This window comes from Mirounga leonina, unplaced genomic scaffold (assembly GCF_011800145.1).
Source record: "Mirounga leonina isolate KUSES-001 unplaced genomic scaffold, KU_Mleo_1.0 Mir_418, whole genome shotgun sequence".
NCBI lineage: Eukaryota > Metazoa > Chordata > Mammalia > Carnivora > Phocidae > Mirounga > Mirounga leonina.
This window is the reverse complement of record NW_023270739.1, coordinates 29,440,748-29,460,631: the sequence shown is the minus strand read 5'-3', so window position 1 is coordinate 29,460,631 and position 19,884 is coordinate 29,440,748.

The following is a 19,884-nucleotide window of genomic DNA, read 5'->3' as shown; positions in this document are numbered from 1 at the left end:
CTCAGGTGCATCCCAGATATACATGTGAAGATGCAGATATACTCAGTCCACATTCAAATATATCCCCATCAGCAACCTGATGAGATTTCAACATCTTAACTAACCCCAGTCCCTGACCACTCTCTTCTCAACTCTTAAGATGCTTCACTCAGTCAATCCTTGACGTTAATAACTACTGAAGTTAAGCCATGGCAACAGGACGTCATTCTTCTTTGGCTTTTGAATGTGTTTTTACGTGTTTGTGTGCTTACATAGTAGTGAATGCTTGCTGTTTTGGCTATTATTTTCACACCAAACAATGAATCCATACAGTGATGACCTGAATTGGGACCAAGTTTGGCAGCTCTACCATTTCTTCATTCTGCCTCTTTGCTAAATTCTCGTTACTTGTTTTAAGTTGAAAATAGAATTATCTGCCAGAATGAAATGAGAATTGCAGATTCTCAAATTTATCCCTGCACACTCTTTCCTCTCAAATATAGCCTGATATTTGAATTTCAAAGACATGCTCTTCGTCTAAATAAATGGAGTAGAAAAAGTCAAGAAAATAACCACTTAAGAAAAATATGGGTGCTCTTAATAAACTTGAGAGGAAGATGTTCTGCCTGAAGAATCAGGAGTGAAAAAAGTATTAAAAAAAAAAAGAATCAGGAGTGAATATAAATCAAAATGAAATTATATTTGTGTTCTTAACTTTTAAACTAATTTTAGGGATTCTTCTTTCAAGAGAGTTTTTTAATTGATTAGGTAAGGCTTTGAAAAACTAAATAGACTACTTCTTTATTTCATGACAGTTTTGCTATTCAAAAGAAGAAAAGCTTACACATGCAAAAAAAAAAAAAAAAAACAACAACAACAAAAAACACCCCTGACTTCTGAAAAATAGCACTTTTAAAATTTTTGCCAAACTTTGTTAAGCAATGCTGTTAAACATAATTATATTCTCTTTCCCTTCTTTTTTTTTTTTTTTTTTTTCTTTTTGGTACTTTAGTAGAAGTGTCAGACAGATTTCAATTGATTGCACCTTACACACATTGAATGGGGACTAGAGATGTGTTTAAAAATCCCTAAAATGCAAGAGACTAAGTTGAGAAAAATGTTACTTCTTTTAAGTGTTAAATAGCCAGCAATCCAGTTCTCTTTTTTCTCAGTGTGTCTGTGTATGGGCGATGGTGGGATAACATCTAAAGGACCAAACACAAGATTTCCCAAGAGGAGGCTGCTGCCTACTGGATTATGTGACATCTTTAACCAGCAAATAGCAGCTTACTTCTATCTTTTTTGTGCTATTGGGACAATTATTTATAGGTGCATACATTTCTTACAGCTCACATATGTCCTATTAAAATTTCTAAGGAGAATGCTAATAAAATCATTAAAGAAATAGTCTATTATTTGTACATCATAATCTCAGGTGTTCATTTTTTATTTGAAAATTTTAACACAAAAATTCCAGACATATCAATATAATTCCCATATAATGCATTCAAAATAATGCAATACACTCAATTTTTGATAAAAACATCATAAGTAAAATTTCCTTTTATCCCCCAGCTTTTTTTTTTTTTTTTAAAGATTTTATTTATTTATTTGAGACAGAGAGAATGAGAGAGACAGAGAGCACATGAGAGGGGGGAGGGTCAGAGGGAGAAGCAGCCTCCCCGCCGAGCAGGGAGCCTGATGTGGGACTCGATCCCGGGACTCCAGGATCATGACCTGAGCCGAAGGCAGTCGCTTAACCAACTGAGCCACCCAGGCGCCCTATCCCCCAGCTTTATTAAGGTATTAGTGACAAATTAAACTAGCATATGTTTAAGATCTACCATGTGATGTTTTGTTATATGTATGCCTTGTGAAATGATTATCATGATAAAGCTAATTAACATATCCACAAACTCACATACTTTTTCTTTTTGTGATGAGAACATTTAAGATCTACTTCCTTAGTAAATTTTAGGTATACAATACAGTATTATTAACTATGGTCACCATGCAGTACATTAGATCTCCAGAACTTATTCATGCTGCATAACAGAAAATTTGTACCTCTTGACTAATATATCCCTATTTCCCCAACCACCAGGAATCACCAGTCTACTTTCTACTTCTATGAGTTGGACTATTTTAGATTCTACATATTAACATTTTGATAATAGACATCTTAACAGGTTTGATACGGCATTTCATTGTGGTTTTGGTTTATGTTTCCCTAATGAGTATCAGTGTTGAGCATCTTCTCATATACCTGCCAGCCATTTGTATAGCTTCTTTGAAAAAAATTTGAAATTTTAATTTTTTCTTAATGTAGGTATTTATCACTATAAACTTTCCTGTCAGAATTGCTATTGCTGCATCTATAAGTTTTGATATATTTGCTTTTTAAAAAATATATATATTGATTTCCTTTATAATTTCTTCTTTGACTCTTTGGTTATTCAGGAGTGTTTTGTTTAATTTCCACATATTTGTGAGTTTTTCCAATTATCCATCCATTATTGATTTCTAGTTTCATACCATTGTGATCTGAAAACATACTTGATACGTTTCCAATTTTTGAAAATTTGTTAAGATCTGTTTTGTGGCCTAGCATATGCTCTATCTTGCAGAATGTTCCCTGTGTGTTTGAGAAGAATATGCATTCTGCTACTGCTACTGAATGACATGTTCTGTGTATATCTCTTAGATCATTTAGTCTAGAATGTTGTTCAAATCCTCTTTCCATATTGATGTCTGTCAATATGTAGAAGGTATTTTTTGTTTGTTTCTTTTCCTTGAAAACTTTTGGATCTTCTATTCATTCTTGGGATTCAGAGACATCACAATGATGTCTATTTATATAGGCCTTTTATCTTTCTTTTTACTTTTTGGTATTGGGCAAAGGATGACCTTTCCTTTGTTAAAAGTGGAATACTGAATATTGAATTACCTACTATTATTTTATTGCTTCTATTTCTACCTTCTGTTCTGTAAATACTTGCTTTACATATTTAGGTGTTGTGATGTTGCATGTATATATATTTACAACTGTTATATCCACTTGGTGAATTGATGTTTTTATCATTATATAATGATCTTCTTTGTCTTTTGTGACAGTTTTGACTTAGAGTTTATTTTGTCTGATATAAGTATAATCATCCCTGTTCTGTGTTGGTTACCATTTCCATGGAATATCCTTTCCCATCCCTTCACTTGCTGCCTATATGTGTCCTTAAAGTGAGTCTCTTGTGGGTCAACCACTGTGGAAAACAGTATGGAGTTTCCCCAAAAAGATAAAAATAGAAATACCATATGATCCAGCAATTCTACTACTGGATATTTACCTAAAGAAAGCAAAACATTAGTTCAAAAAAAAAAAAAGACATGCACCCTGATGTTTATAGCAGCATTATCTACAATAGCTAAATTATGGAAACAGCCCAAGTGTCTATCAACTGATGAATGGATAAAGAAGATTTATCTCAGATAACTGAAATAAATAAGTGATGGGGATGAAAGAAACAGCATAAGGAATATAGTTAATGGTATTATAACAGCATTATATGGTGACAGAGGGTAGCTACACTTGTGATTATTGCAATAGGTATAGAGTTGTCAAATCACTATGTTGTAGACCTCAAATTAATGTAACATTGTGTGTCAAATATACTTCTATTAAAAAAAATAAAAAATAAAGTGAGTCTCTGTAGCATTTGGCTGAATTTTATTTTCTATCCAGTAAGCCAGTTTGTGTCTTTTGTTTGAAAAATTTAATCCATTTACATTTAATTATTGATAAGTAAGGACTTAACTATTGTCATTTGTTAGTTGTTTCATGACTACTTTGTAATTACTTTGTTCCTTTCATTATCTCTTTGTGATATAATTTTTTTAATTGTATGTTTTGATTTCTTCATCTTTTGTTTACTATAGATTTTTTCTTTGTGGTTACCATGAAGCTTACTTAAAACACATCTTATAAGTCTTTACTAAGCTGATAACAACTTAACTTTGATTGTATACAACAATTCTACACTTTAACTTCTCCCACGTATGTCACTGATGCTAAAATTTACCTCTTTTATATATTGAGCACTCAATAACAAATTATTATAGCTATGATTATTTTTAATTATTTTGTTTCTTAACTTTTATTCTTGAATTGAAAGTGGATTACATGTCACCATTATGATATTACAGTCTTCTGGATTTAACTATATTCTGACCTTTACAGTGAGTTTTCTACTTTCATATATTTAATGTTGTTGCTATATCATCCTTTCTTTCAACTTGAAGAATTCCTTTTAGCATTTCTTGTGATGTATGTCTAGTGGTAATAAAGTCCCTAAGCTTTTGTTTGTCGGGGAAAGTCTTGATCTTGCCTTCATTTCTAAAGGGCAGCTTACAGATATGATATTCTTGTTGACAGTTTGGGCCTTGAGCTTGATTGGCACTGGGGGCCAGCATGGCACTGGGGGCAAGCCTTGTGACTTGATCCATAGGGGTGAGCCTGGTCCTGAGTCTTTGGGGGACAGACTGGCAATGGGGTCCACTGGGTTGGACCTGGGTCATGGGTCCAATAGAGCCTGGTTTAACTTAAACTAATTCTTTTCTAAGTCTGTTACATAGCTTGGATTCTTTTCACTTAAATCTTTAGAAAGTTTCATTATTTCTTGTAGCTATGTATTTCTCTGCCTTGGATCTTACCCTAGCTTTTCTAGATTACAAATTTAAGTAATTTCCTCAGAAAAGGGTTTATTTACAAGTGATTTTTTTTTTTTTTTTGCATTTTTGTTACCTAAAGCTATTCTCATGTGGTCCTGGCACTTGACTAGCTTGTCTGTGTATAGAATTTCAAAGTTTTGAAGGCATTGCCTCACTGTATGTACCCAGTGTTGCAGTTATCTGTACGATTCTAATTCTTCAGTAGAAGGTATTTTTTGTTTGTTTCTTTTCCTTGAAAACTTTTGGATCTTCTATTCATTCTTGGGATTCAGAGACATCACAATGATGTCTATTTATATAGGCCTTTTATCTTTCTTTTTACTTTTTGGTATTGGGCAACCTTAAAAAATCTTGGCACAACTGTCTCTTCAACTCAGTGAAATTAAAATTGGACTCCATTAATAAATTGTCTTTTAAATAATTAAGATCAACTCCTTGGATTTTTGTATTATATAATTTTTATTATTATATTACTCATTTAAAGAGGAACTATATGCACTGACTAAACTAAGGTATTTGTTAAAATTATTTGGTTAGAACCCAATCAGCAATTTTTTGAAACTACACGTATTATTACTTGCATTTATTTCCATTATACATTATAGATATGTGGTCACCATGCCTTCAGAATCTTATGGTGAGTTAACACACAAGAGCCTCTGATATATTTTCATACATAATTGTCAGATATAGTGTATAGAAAATTGGAAAGACTCTACATGATTTTATCTTCCTGAAGAAGAGATTTATTTTAGCCTTTGGTGGGACTTTAAAGTAGGGAAGATTATCTTAATTCATTAAGGGGTTCAGGTAATTTGAGTCTGGGTTTCAGTCTTTGCAAACCTCACTGTATTTCTACTCAACTATAACCTTTTAATACATTTTTATAATAGAGTGAAATATTTTATATTTAATCTTCATAAGATTATCGTAGAACTTGCATAATCATACATTTCTGGAGATAATATAAATTGATATGATCTCTCTTTAGGGAGTCTGTGATTTAGTTACTTTTGTTGTTGTTTATTTCCATGTTTCTTTGTTTTTACTTCTACTGGAGACCATTTGGATTTGTTCCTAGAAGGTCTTTTTTTTTTTTTTTTAATAATTTTGTTTTGTTGAATACTTATGCATATTCAGAAGAATTTGGCAGCAAGGATTTCTCTATCCAAATCAACAAATCCTTTGATTTTATGACTGTAGTTTTTGGACTTGTTTCTCCAAGCCCTTACACTAATTTCACAAACAAATAAAAGGTTGGATGCCTCTGGTGGAAAATTTTGGGTTGTTTTTGGGTAACCAACTTAACTTTTATGGTTAAGTGAAATATTCACATTCAACCAAGGTGACTTCCTAAACCCTTTCCCAAGATACAGCAATAAATGGCATTTATTTCAAGTACAATACATTCACACCTGAGCAGATCTCTGGCCTGGAAGTGGTGGAGCAGGGAGGGTTGAAAGGAAGGGCGCTTCTAGATATTGGAAGTTGTTTAGTTGTAAACCTAGGCCAAATTTGCCTCATATTCTTCTCTTTCTTTTGTACATGCAGTATAAGATGTTTTGTTTAACCATGATTTCTAATAATGTCTATATTCTTCCTGTTTGACAGTTTCTAACTTATCTAAATAACCAGAAAAGATGACTATGATATACATGTATTTGATCAAAAACTTCTGTGGTACAGAAATGATGTATAGAATAATCAAGAACAATAAAACCTTGCATAAAGTAGAACTAAAGTAGATGAGAGATTGCTGAATACATTTCTCAATTATGACAAAATAAATGAAAATTTAAAATTAAAATGAAATAACACATAATCCCATCATCATAACATTATTGTCTGTAACATAATTTAGAAAAGCAGTTTATGAAGAATTATCAGGAAATATAAGTATATTTCATGAATCACATGATTCATGAAATATATTTTTCACTCAATAATTTCATTTCTGTAATTAATTCTGAGGAAATAAATCAATCAAAAGAAAATACAACTTTGTGCACTGAGATTTTTTTTTTTCTTTTCTTGAGGGAGAAAGAGGGAGAATGAGCAGGGGGGAGGGACTGAGGGAAAGGAGAGAGAGAGAGACTCTTAGGCAGATTCCATGCCCAGTGCAGAGCCCAGTGCAGGGCTCAATCTTACGATGCTGAGATCATGACCTGAGCTGAAATCACGAGTCAGACACTGAACTGGCCAAGCCATTCAGGTGCTCCAAGATTTATTTTAATATTAATTTTAATGACTAATGTTTTAAACAATCTGAATATCTGACTAGTGTAAAATTATTGCACAGCAACTTAATTAGTCCTTAAAATTAAAGCTGTGATGACACTAGCTACAAGAGATATCTATTTAATGTAATATATAAAAATTATGTCAAGACCATTATAGTAAAAAGTGAAATTATTAATTTATATGGTCAAAAAATAAAGGGGGCCTGAGAAAATATGAAATAGCTGCATTAGGATAATTGGATTACTGTGATAAGTCTGTTATTTTTCATTATTATTTTTATCATTAATATGTAAAAATCATGGGAAAAATTTAAAAAGTAGAAAATTAGAAATAAATAGGAAGTGAGTGTTTAGTTATATAGTACATGGAATAAACAGCTATGAGCACTTACTGATACTGATTTGAAATCATGATTAGTTTACCAATTAATTACTTTTATTAAGCTTTGTTATATGCTGCTTTGCTTTATTAAGCTTTTGTTATAACTAGACAGCTGTTAAAAAAATATCTCACAACTTAATTTTTAAAGGTAAATTCTATGTCTTATTCAAATTTTTATGCGCTAATGTTTAAAACAATGGTTTAAACATGGAATGTTTTTGATGAATATCTGTTGAATAAATTTGAGACTAGAAAACTTTGACACCTTTTTAAAAGTTAATTTAAATTTGAGTAAATAACGAACCACATGAATCAAACAACGGCAAAAGAACACACAATGGGAAAATATAATTCTCCCTTCCATTATCATCTGCCAGCCACTTTTCTCTTCCTACATATACAAACAAAAACCTATATGTATGATTTCCCTCTTTTTACACAATGAGAGCATATTATGCATAATTTACTGCAGATTGGTTTTTTCCAATTAACAATATATCTTGGAAATCTTTCCATATCAGTATACATTTGAACTTCTTCATTCTCTTTTATGATCACATAGCATTCCATTATAGGGAGGCATCATACCTTGCCCTCATTCATAAACGCCTTTTTGCTTGTTTTTATTTTTTGCCCAGCATTTCCCAAGCTTTTTTGTTGTATCTGTCAGTCTGCTATAAGGCGCCAAAGTTAAAGGTGAACTTCCTCATTTTTTTTTTTTTTCAAAGCTTACTCTCACACACCATATCAATTTTTTCGGAAACCCTTCTGGTTTTACCTTAGATATATATCCAGAATTGAACTGCTTTCCACTATTTCCACTGAGCTACCATCTCTCACCTGGATTAATATAATACCTCTTAAGTGGTCTCCCCCTTTCAATGCTTGTCTCCTTTGCAGTGTACTCTCCAAACAATAGATAGTACTAATTATCCTTTTAAAATATAAGGTAGGACTTCTAGAATTCACTAAGCTAAATACATATCACTCTATCCCTCCCACTGAATAAAATTAAAATCCTAGGCAAAATACATAAACAAGTATTTTCATCCTCTGAAAAAATAAATAATAGCAAGTAGAATAAGATATCCTGAAAATCAAAACTCAAAGAAGAAGGACCTGTACAGGGATGGGTTCTCTGTTTCATTTTTTCTCCCATCTCTGGCCTAGACTATAGAGGAGTCTGAATCCTAAGACTATGTAGCAGTGCAAACAATAAAAGCTCAAAGAAAACCTCTTTTTCCGGTGCAGAAATCTGGGAAGGAGGCCATTATGGGATGAAGAACACAGGAGGAAATCCTCATGTTTTGGATTTCCTGTTTTTATGCTCTTAGAACTGACCCAAGTCAAGTCCCAGTCATGAAGCTACATTCCTATGGAGGTGACAGTGGACAGTGACAGCAGTGGTGGTGGCATCAGTGGACTTGCAGGCACCTAAAACGTTCAGGAAAAAATCCTGTTCTTTTAACAGAGAAACAGGAAAGAGCCCCCTGTCATATGAAAAGTATGGGAGGAATCCCCTTTCTTTTCTCCTTTTTTTTTCTTGTTGTTATTTTGCCCCAAGTTGGATCCAGTTATAGAAACTGCAAAATTAGTGACACTAATACCTTGGCATAATAATCAGAATGCCAAAATTGAGGTACTCAGAGAATATGGGGTGATCATGAAGAGAATTAACCTGGAAAAAGCAATTCTTTAAATCTGTACATGAACTCCATGGCTTACTCCACATTTTACATGTATTGAACTGTCCTGAATCAACACATTAAAAGCTTTGAGGACTTCTCATATAAAGTAAGACTTTACTGGTGGCAAATTAACATCTGGTTGGTTGACATGTTGGATGGACCAGAATACAATGGCTAAGGCTTTATCTACTATAATGATATTGGAACTATAGTGCATAGAAGTTGGGTCATAGCATTCAGCCTGAATCTAACCAAGTTGATTGCAAGCTAAAACAAAAAAAACAAAACAAAATTTTCCATAGGATTTTAATAGGATCCAGAGTTTCACATCATAAGATTTAAAATATCCAGAATATAATCCTTGATTAACCAACATATGAAAGAACTAGGCATACCTCAACAACTCCCAAGGAAAAAATCCACTTAGAGACAAAGACTTCGGAGACAAAACAACCTGTTTTGTAACTGTCAATAAAAAGCATAAAGCAATTATTATAACTTTTTTTCCATGAAAGAAAAAAGAACAAAATAAAACTCTTGAAATGATTGGAAAAGTACAAGTTCTCAAGTCAGAAATTGAAGTTATAAAGAAGACACAATTGAAAATTCTGTATCTAACAATTATAATATCATAAATAAAAAAATCACTGGAAATGAAATTACTTAGGGGAGAATCAGAGAATTTGAAGGTAGACTAATAAAAATTATCTAATTTAAATAACAGAGAGAATAAAGTTTGAATATATATATATATAAAAACTGGGACTGTGACACAATATCACAAAGTGTCATTGGAGTCCCAGAAAGTGAGGAAAAGATTAATGAAGAAAAAAATGTTTGAAGAAATAAAAGCTGAATACTTTCCAGATTTGGTAGAGAACATTTTATTTACAGATTTAAGAAATTCAGAAAATCCCAAGCAGAATAAACTCAAAGAAAACCACATACAGACATATACTTTAATCAAACTGCTGAAAACTGAAGATAAAAATAATAACCCATAGGCAGGTAGAGAAAAATTATATATTACATAAGATGAGAACACAGATTAATAACATTTTTTAAAGAGTCAAAAGAAAATAATAGATAACACATGTTTCTATATATAGTAAAAATATCCTTTAAGAAGAAAGGCAGAATAAAGACATTCTCAGGTTAGAGAAAACCAGCAGAATATTTTGCTATTAGACTTGCTCTCAAAGAAATGTTAAAGAAAATTCTTTAAACAGAAGGAAAGTGATAACAAAAAAAATCTAGAACTTTGAGGATGATAAAACAGCAATGATAAATAAGTGGGCAAATGAAACATTATATTTTGATACTAAGTTCTTTAAAATGTGTATGCATTGAAAAAAAAAAAAGGCCAGGAGATTTTTAAAGTATGTATATAAAATACATATTAAATGTTACATAAAGGGACCTATATGGTGGCAAGGTATATACTTTGTATTTGAAGTAATAAGACATTAATTCTATGTAGATAGTGAAAAGTTGTGTTTATATATTGTAATTCCTAGGGCAACCTCACTCAAACATATTAAGAAATGTAGTTGAAAGCAGAAAAATAAATTAAAGTGGATTACTAAAAATATTCATATAATCTTAAAAAAGGACATAAAAGTGACAATAGAAGAACAAAATCAAAGAAAGAAAAAAAGCAGAGATGATAAACAGAAATCTAATAATAAGATGTAGCTAAATCCAACCATATCAATAATTACATTAAATGTAAATGGCTAAACCCACCAATTAAGAAGACTTAATTCTTATTGTCAGATTTTATTAAAATAAAACAAGAACAACAAAACAAGATTCAGCAAGGTACTCTTCAGGAAACACACCTTAAACATAATTATATAAAGAAGTTTTAAAAAACGATAGCAGCAATCAAAAGAAAGCTGGAGTAATCAAAAGAAAGCTAATATCAGATTAAGTAGATTTCAGAATTTTCCACTGGCAAAAACAAATTACATAAAAACAAACAAACAAAAAACAATTCTTCAAGAAGGAATAGCAACACTAAAGTAAATAAACCTAAAATAGATTGCTCTACATTCATGAAGAAAAGAAAAAAAAATACTGATAGAACTGAAAGAGAAATAGAAAAGTTTACAATTTTACCTGGAAACTTTAATACTCCCATGAATATAAATAAATAGAACAAATACACAGAAAATAAGCAAGTATATTGAAGACCTGATCAATATAATATCATCTAACTTAAAACCACACTCAACAACAGAATACACATCATTCTCAAGTATACATGGAACATTTATCAAGATAGATTTTACCTTGGATTAAAACAAAAAAAGCCCAAACATTAACAAATTTAGAAGAATTGAAAATATATAAAGTATGTTCTCATCTCATAGAGTTAATCTAGAAAATACATAACAGAAACATGTCTAAAATATTTAGAAATTAAACTACATACTTGGAAATAACCTATAGGTCAAGAAGATGTCTCAAGATAAATTGGTATTTTAAACTACATTAAAAGGAAAATGCAACAAATCAAAATTTGTGAGATGCAGTAAAGCAGAATTTAGAGGGACGATTATAAAGTTGGATGCTTATATTAGAGAAGATACATCAAATCAATAATCTAAGTTTCCACATTAAGAAACTAGAAAAAAAAGAGAAATAAAACTCAACACAAGCAGAAAATAAAATAATAAAGGTAAGTTTCAAGTTTTGATAAAGTTTCAATAAAGAGAAATTTAGTAAATTGATAATAAATAAGTTTCAATAAGATAAATGGCTTTAAAACCACTGAAATTAAGAGCAGATAAACAATATACAAAATCAGTGGAACCACACATGGGTTCTTTAAAAGTTTGATATTTTGATAATATTAATTAACCTTTTCCAGAGAGGGAGTGACAGAAAGAGCAAAAATTTCCAATATCTGCTAAAAACCAGATCTCTCTATAGAACTCACAGCCATTAAATGTGTATATCTAATTCTGGTATCAAACCTGGCTACAAGCTGCAACTATATCAGCTCAAAAGGTTACTGCTCTAGCCCCAAGTTCCTTCTCTGCTTGTGCCTCCTGGGGATTTCCTTTTCATTACTTCTTTTGCACTCAATTATGCATTTATTATTTAGTTTATGACAGCTTATCCAATATTTTCAAGTGTTTGTGGCAACAGTGAGAAGTCCACATTGAATCAGAGCATCATGTTGCTAGGACAAGAATTACATAGGTTCTGAGACCAAGCTACTCCTCTCTGCTGCAATTAAAAGCTGATTATTTCTGGGGTGCCTGGGTGGCTCAGTCGTTAAGCGTCTGCCTTTGGCTCATGTCACGATCCCAGGATCCTGGGATCGAGGCCCACATCGGGCTCCCTGCTCAGCCGGGAGCCTGCTTCTCCCTCTCCCACTCCCCCTGCTTGTGTTCCCTCTCTAGCTGTCTCTCTCTGTGTGTCAAATAAATAAATAAAAAATAAATAAAATCTTTAAAAAGAAAAAAGCTGATTATTTCCATGCTTCTTTATAATTCACCTTACACAAAATAAAGTCAAGTTACATGTCATCCTTTCCAACAATGTTGCAAAATATAAAGTAGAATGTTTTATGCATTTCAGCAGTTCTATCTTCCACAATGTATTGTTTTTGTTTTTGTTTTGCTGGTTTGAAGTATAAATACAAAATGCTGTTAATTTTAATTAACTGCTTCTTTTTATCTTCAATAGATTCTTTGTTAGATTCTTTTATGATGTTTTTTAACTTTGTAAACACAGCTTTAGTACTATTTATCTGATCTCAGTTGGACAACATTGCTAATATTTATCATTCTGGATCCTACTTCATAGCTTTTTCTTTCTTTTCTATTTTTTTTTTCTAGTTACCTTGGGGTTCAATTGTTTTTTCTCTTTATTCCTAAAATGCAATTCTTTTTTTTAGTGTCCCATGATTCATTGTTTGTGTATAACACCCAGTGCTCCATGCAGAACATGCCCTTTTTAATACCCATCACCAGACTAACCCATCCTCCCACCCCCCTCCCCTCTAGAACCCTCAGTTTGTTTCTCAGAGTCCATCGGCTTCCTAGCCTCTCTTCCGTGGTCGTTGAAATATATTTTATTATATATATATATATATTTTTTTATATATATATTTTTTTATATATTTATTTTTTTTTTTAAGTAGGTTCCATGCCCAGGGTGGAGCCTGATGCTGGGCTCAACTCACAACTCTGTGATCAAGACCTGAGCTGAGATCAAAAGTCAGATGCTTAACTGACTAGGCCACTCAGGAACCCCTTTCCTTTTCTAATTTTTTAATCTAACTCAATTTTTTTTTCTGTACTATTCTTTTGTGTTTCCTAATTCTGTTTGAGAAAACAAGATTGGTGTACATAATGTACAAATAACTGCTTTATAGGAAAGCAGTAGAATTGGGGCATCAACAAGAAACTTAATTTCCTGTTCATTCAAAAATGATTATTGAGTGCCAACTTGTAACATTTACTGAGCTAGGAATGAGATGCACTTCACAGTCAAAAGTGAGGAGGTAATGACATAGTGTACTAGATGGTAGAATAAAGATACACTATGGGAAGGAAAGGCAGAATATCTCATTTAGACAGAGAATGACAGGGAAGTCTTCCACTAGGGGATGATACTGGCACTGAAACTTGACAGATAAAAAGAAATTTTTAACTTGAGGAAGCAACACGTATAAAATAACAAGGAGTGAGTAAACATGATGTGTAAGAAAAATGCAAGCATTTTGGTATAATTGAACCATATGCTGTATGTGAGAACTTGGCTAGTGATGAGTTTCAATGAGCTTCCAGATGTAAGCAGTTACTGGATCTTGAATGACTTTGTTTCTTTACTAATGGAGTTGAATCTCCTTTGGAAAGTAATAGAGAAGTATAAATGGGTACTAATATAGGAAATAACCTGACTAGATTTACAGAGTTGAAAGACCACTGTGGAAGCAGCATAGAGTACTGAGGGCAAAATGTCTATGAACGACCTCTTATCACTCAATAAAGTAGCTCTACTGTTCCTCAGTATTTATTTTTGTCTTGTATTGTTTTGGTTTTTATTGTTTCGGCCTATTTAATCTCCAAAATTTCTCTGAGTTAACATGCATGCCTAATTCTCCAGGTACATTTATTTCAATAGTATTGGCAATGCCCTATAACATTCATCATGCTAAGCCTTAGAAATACTAAGATAAACAAGACAGGATCCTGCCTTCTCGAAGTTTACTACTTTATCGGGGGACAGCAGAGTCATTTTCAATAGCACATCGAAATGATTTCACAAAATTATGCAATATATATAGCAACTATATATTTATAGTTGATAGTTGACCCTTGAACAACAATCCCCACACAGTTAAAAATCTGTATAATTTTGACTCCTGGAAAACTTAACTACTGATAGCCTACCGTTGACCAGAAGGCTTACTGATAACTAAGAGTTAATTAACACATATTTTGTATGTTACGTGTATTATATGGTGTATTCTTACAATAAAGTAAGCAAGAGAAAATAAAATGTTATTAGGATAATCATAAGGAAAAGAAGATACATTTACAGTACTGCATTGCATTTATCAATAGTGTAAATTTACATTTTTACAAAGCGAATCGTCTGTCAGTACCCACATCAATATTGTCTTCTGTGATACAAAACGCTGTAGATGTTATACGTATTATAAACACTAGACATCAAGATGAAAGGATAATATGAAAAAGAAATCCATATTTATTTACAAAATAAAAATTTTCCAATATATTTATTGAAAAAATCTGCATATAAGTGGATCTGTGCAGTTCAAACTCATGTTGTTCAAGGGTGTTCTATATGGATAGATGTTTTCTGTGATTTGTCCTGTATAGCTGACCAGCTGGACTAGCACATACACAAGCAGGTTAAGAAATGTTGTTTGTGAGACTCATGCAATGTAAATAACCTCGAGAGCCTGGTTATTTAAAATATATTATCTGGCCTCCAGGTCAGAACTGGCCTTCTGTTCTGGATACCAAGAGCTACAAATCTTGCCTCACATCCCCTCCTGCTCCAGGCTGAGCTGGCTCCCCAGAATGGAATCCAGCAGGGAAGACAGACACACATAGCCCAGGCTCCTTGAAAATGTAAAAGCATGATAACATAGAAAAGCAGCTGGCTCCAAACTGCATGTAGGTAAACAAACGTTTAATTTTAAACCCTGTTTTTTACGCTATAAATATGGCCCTTATGGAGATGCTCAGCTGGGAAGTCCCACCTGAAGAGGAGGACACTATGTCCAGGCCTCTCAGTCGGGACTCCAGCCTGGCTGTTTCCATGGGGCTTCCTCAGCTAATGGGGTTGGATGTAACTTTGATGTAACTTTGCCTTATTCTCATTTCTTGCCTACTATTACCTTCATCGATGTGTAGATCCCTTTCTTCTTCTGTTTCTATTAGTTTCTATAATAATGATAAAGTTTTCTTTCCTTTTTGAAACCAAAACAAGGCTGTTGTGAATCTATTGTTCAGAACAAAGGGTCAACTGTATATATAACTAGAGAGACAGAGAGAGAGACAGAAATTGGGATATTAGACCAGCTGACTTAGGAAATATTTCCTGCAGGAAAAAAATTTACACTGAGACTTGCAAGATTAATAAAATTACAAAAGGCACTTACTCCCCTTCGGCTAGTATTAGTTATTGCTCCAGGTAAAGAGGACTAAATATTCCAAAAGTCTTCTTTTCTTCCTGCCCTTGACTCCCAACATTCCTAGATCTTATTAGTCACTAAGACATGCTATCTGCAAGTATGCATTGGGAAGGAAAACACTTTAACTCAGACATTTTCCTCAAATCTTGCTCTTCATCTCCTTCCCACTCTTTTAGTCCCTCACCATCTCTCACTTAAACTTTGGTAATTACCTCACTCCAGGACAATCAATCTTCCATACTGCTGCTAGAGGGATCTTTCCAAAAGATAAATTTGCTCTTATGATTCCCTTGCAAAAAAAATAAATAAAATAAAATAAAACAAATAAATAGAACAACAAAAGCATTTGGTAGCCTTCTATTGCCTTCAGGGAGAAATCCAAAACTGCACAGGTCATAGAACACCCCTCACAATGTGATGGTGATTCACCTCATTAGCTCTTCCACAGCCTTTCACCTTACTTTCAAATCCTGTCTTTATTTATCTTTTTAATGTGTCTTCATTTGTAAAGCTTCCCTCTCTATCCCAAAGGCAGAAGTAGACAGGACTCTGAATTATAGCACTTTTCTCTTTGTATAAAATTACTTATATGCTGTTTTCACTTCTAGACTGAATATTTAAAGGTGGGGAATGCACTTTATTCATCTTTGAATCCTCAGTACTTGGCATAGTTCTTTTCTTGTCATATTGAAAGTATACAATACATTTTAAAGTGAATTAAATAGAAATAAATTAACCCAGAGTTGAGAACAAGACCTAGAAGTTAAATAATACAATAAATCATGAAAGAAATGTTATTTTTGAAAGCAGAGATGTTAAGAATGTTCCTGTACGATACCTCTGAGCTTAAATATTCAACATTTGCCTTGGGTCCTTCAAAGTTAATCAAGATTTTTTTTTTCAGTCCATTAAATGATTTTTAGAAAACAAATTTAACAATATACACTGAGTAGAATAATATTTTATGTATAGTAACCATATTATTAGGCTTTTACAAAGTATCAATTTAATTCAATTCAGGGTACTGAATGTTTGCATAGCTAACCTTTTCTTTATTTGAATTCAGAATATATCAGTTCGTGTGTTTTATTATTTTTAATATGACATCAAGACACTCCAGGGGACATTTTATTATTCCATTTATTCATGCCTAGGGTACATTATAAGCTGCAAACCTAAAGGCTAAGTGCTTTAACCACCCAAATCATGTATTAGTGGATCAATAAAACAGACCCTGGAGTATCTTAATCCTATAATGTCTCCTACTTCTTATTAAAGGAAAAAAAGCAATTAATCTTGAACAAAACTAATACTTTAAAATCATATCATTCTACTGTTACATATTTCATACAGGGTACAGATGAGAAACAATGGCAGTTTCTTGTTAGGACATTACTAGAGAAATGATAAATTATGCAGTCCATCTACTGAAAGAATAAGAAATATTTCTGTTCTAAAAGCTTCTATGGATTGACAGTCCAAATCTAAATAAAGTATTATATATTTAGCTCTGGTAATTCCTTATATAGTAGCAATCCAAAACAAAAGAATTAGACAATGGAGTGCTGCATTTAATTATATATATCTGATAAGCACTGACTTGCCATGTATTTCTGATAATTTTGCTTTCAGTTACAATAGCTTGTATCAACCACAATTTCTTATGATTGCTTTTCCCTCTGCCTTCTCTTTACTACAGAGTTTTTCTTTTGTCACTAGATTTATAATACCCAACATACCAGCTTGCATATTGTAGATGCTCAACAAATAGGCAGTTTAAGTGGTGGAATAGTTATATTTATAGTTAAACAACCTCAAATTCCATTTTAGAAGTTACTGAATTACAAATGAAATTAAATATACTCATATAAACACTCATATATAATACGGATAGCTAATAATCATAATAAAATTACCATAAAGGTTAAGAGAAGGCAATTATAATAATTGCATATACACACATAAATATATAGAGATGGAGAGGCAGAGATAGAAAAATTGGAGAGAATATAACCCTAAAGTGGTGACACTGATATCAGGGGAAAGGAGGGAAAACTGAATGGGAAGAAATCAGAGAGAGAGACAAACCATGAGAGACTCTGGACTCTGGGAATCAAACTAAGGGTTACAGAAGGGTGTAATGAACACTGGGTGTTGGACGCGACTAATGAATCGTTGAACACTACATCAAAAATTAATGATGTACTATGTGCTGGCTGAATGAATGTTTAATCTGTTTATTTAATCTGTTCTTTGACCTGTGTTTTCGGATTTTTCTACAATGGATGTATAATCCTTTTTGTTAAAAGGTACAATAAAAATAATTTTCTGTTTTTAGATATGTATATGTTTACCTCAAGAAACTTCTGCCCCCCAACATTTTAAGTTGCAATGATAATAAATAATGCCAGCAGTTATTCCATGACTCAAATATAAGATTGCTTAGAATGATACATGGCACCTACTAAACATTCAATAAATATTTGCTGAGTGAATGAGGGAATAAAAAAGAACTTTGATTTAAGCATTCTAGGGGCTCCCTATATAAAAATATGGGCTTCATCTGGTTTTATGTATGTATGTATGTATGTATGTATGTATTTTAATTTAAATTCAATTAGCCAACATAGAGTACAACATTAGTTTCAGACGCAGTGTTCAAAGATTCATTAGTTGTGTATAACACCCAGTGCTCACCCAGTGCTCATCACATCACATGCCCTCCTTAATGCCCATCACCCGGTTACTCCATCCACCCACCCACCTCCCCTTCAGCAGCCCTCAGTTTGTTTCCCAGGGTTAAGAGCCTCTCATGGTTTGTCTCCTTCTCTGATTTCTTCCCATTCAGTTTTCCCTCCCTTCCCTTATGATCCTCTGCACTACTTCTTATATTTCACATATGAGTGAAACCATATGATAATTGTCTTTCTCTGATTGACTTATTTCACTTAGCATAATATCCTCCAGTTCCATCCATGTCGATGCAAATGGTGGGTGTTCTACTTGTGAACAGCAGCTTCAGTTGGTGCCCAGAAGGTCCAGCCTGCCCTTCCTGTTAGCTGCCCTACAGATTTCAGTCTTACTTTGCCAGTCCTATGTAAATAGTAGGTATTCATTCTTTCTGATGGCTGAGTAATACTCCATTGTATATATAAACCACATTTTCTTTTAAAATAGGTGAAAACTAATTAAAAATGTACTTTCAACCATCATGATTTAAAGCTTGTTCAATCCTACAGCAATTTTCAATAGTTTAATCTCTGATAACTGTATCTTTTCCCATTCTGCCATTCTCTAATCCAGAACTACATTTTTTTCCAGATTTCGCATAAGGGGTCCTAGTTAAACATACTCCTTTAACATCTCAAGGTAAATTCATAAACAATTGAGCGAGTCATTGCATGGAAAAAATTTGTGGGGACTCACAGTGAGTATTGTGTAGGAGCGGTATAGTACAGTCAAATATTTTTCTAACCTTTTACTCAATGACTTCTAAATTTGCTGGTGTCCTAGATATTATTGAATCGGCTAAAGACTAGAAATGGGTAGGCCTAATAAAATTATTTCTTACATGATTCGTTTTCTTCCTTTTCTGTGATAACATTGCCTAATGTGCTGTAACACTGGAATATATTAAGTCTGCTCTGCTTAATAATTTTTGATCTATATCACAATGTACATTCTTCCTGTACAGTAAAAAACACTAAGAAATAGAGCTTCTACAGAGGTTTCACTGATATTGGAAACTACAAATGACAAGAAATTGAAGACATTCACCAATTTTTTGGAATGCTTTTATATCTAGCTTCCCTTTCTCTTAGTTAAAAAGGTTCACTCTCTTAATAATGCTTAACAGAGAGAATAGATCTCTGCTGTTTTGAGGCATTACTGCCTAGTAATCATTCTATATACATTGGAATACTGCTACCATGTCAGACACAAAGAGGAAGAAGACTTTTGGAATATTTAGTCCAATATACACTAAAATCAGGTAATACCCATGATGGTTTCATTCAAAGAAGGTAAGTTCCCTGAGGGTATGGATTTTGTGTTTTAATCAGGGCTGTCTCTTCAGTACCTGAAATAGTAAATGGATAAAAAATCATGATGAGACTAAACCTAAAGGTGATACTAGATACTGTGCTAAGCCAATTATATGTAGTATTTTATTTAATCCTCATGAGCACA